The sequence below is a fragment of the Pan troglodytes genome, chromosome 6 (assembly GCF_028858775.2).
Source record: "Pan troglodytes isolate AG18354 chromosome 6, NHGRI_mPanTro3-v2.0_pri, whole genome shotgun sequence".
NCBI lineage: Eukaryota > Metazoa > Chordata > Mammalia > Primates > Hominidae > Pan > Pan troglodytes.
Window position 1 is genome coordinate 158,063,229 of NC_072404.2, and position 732 is coordinate 158,063,960.

A 732-nucleotide genomic window follows, 5' to 3' on the forward strand; every position below is an offset into this window, starting at 1 on the left:
CTGATTCGGGGTCTTGGACAAGTTTTAAGGGACTGAGAGCAAGGATTTAGTGATACTGGGTTGATAGGGTCTGATTGGAGGGTTTCAGATTTAACCATTTATGGTAAAGTAGGTTGAGGTAGATTTGAGCTTGGATCTTTCCAGTCAATGAACCCCTTGCTTCTGAAAGACTTTCAGCATCCAGATTCCAAGCATCTTCCTGTCTTCTTGGTTCCGAAGGGAGGAATCGTTCGTTCCAGGTGTTATTTGAGGTCAAAGCTTTTGGCTCTGTCGTACCTACAAGCTAACTCATATTTTGTTATCCACATAACAGACCCAGTATGGGCTGATCCTGCAGTTACAAATCCCTCCCTTTTTGTTTACTTTAGTTCTCAATCTTGAAGAAATTGAGTGTCTACCACTCTAGCTACTTTTTGTTGACAAGGGACATAGGTCTGGGTTTGAGGAATGAAATTGTTTCATAAATAATTGCAAATATTCATGGGTCCTGAGTTGAGGTCAAACAGGTGGGTCAGGGAATTTGATATTTAATAATTATTTCATGAGCAGGGGGAATTGATTTAACAATCAATTTAAAAAATAGACAGCAGGTAGAGACCTTGAGAGAAGGAAGAGAAATCTTAACACATACAGAAATATAATTTTGAGTTTAAGTAGACCCTCAAAAAATAGATCTTATTCCTAATGAAAACACGTTGTTTACATATTATATCCAGGTTTTTTAGAGAACAC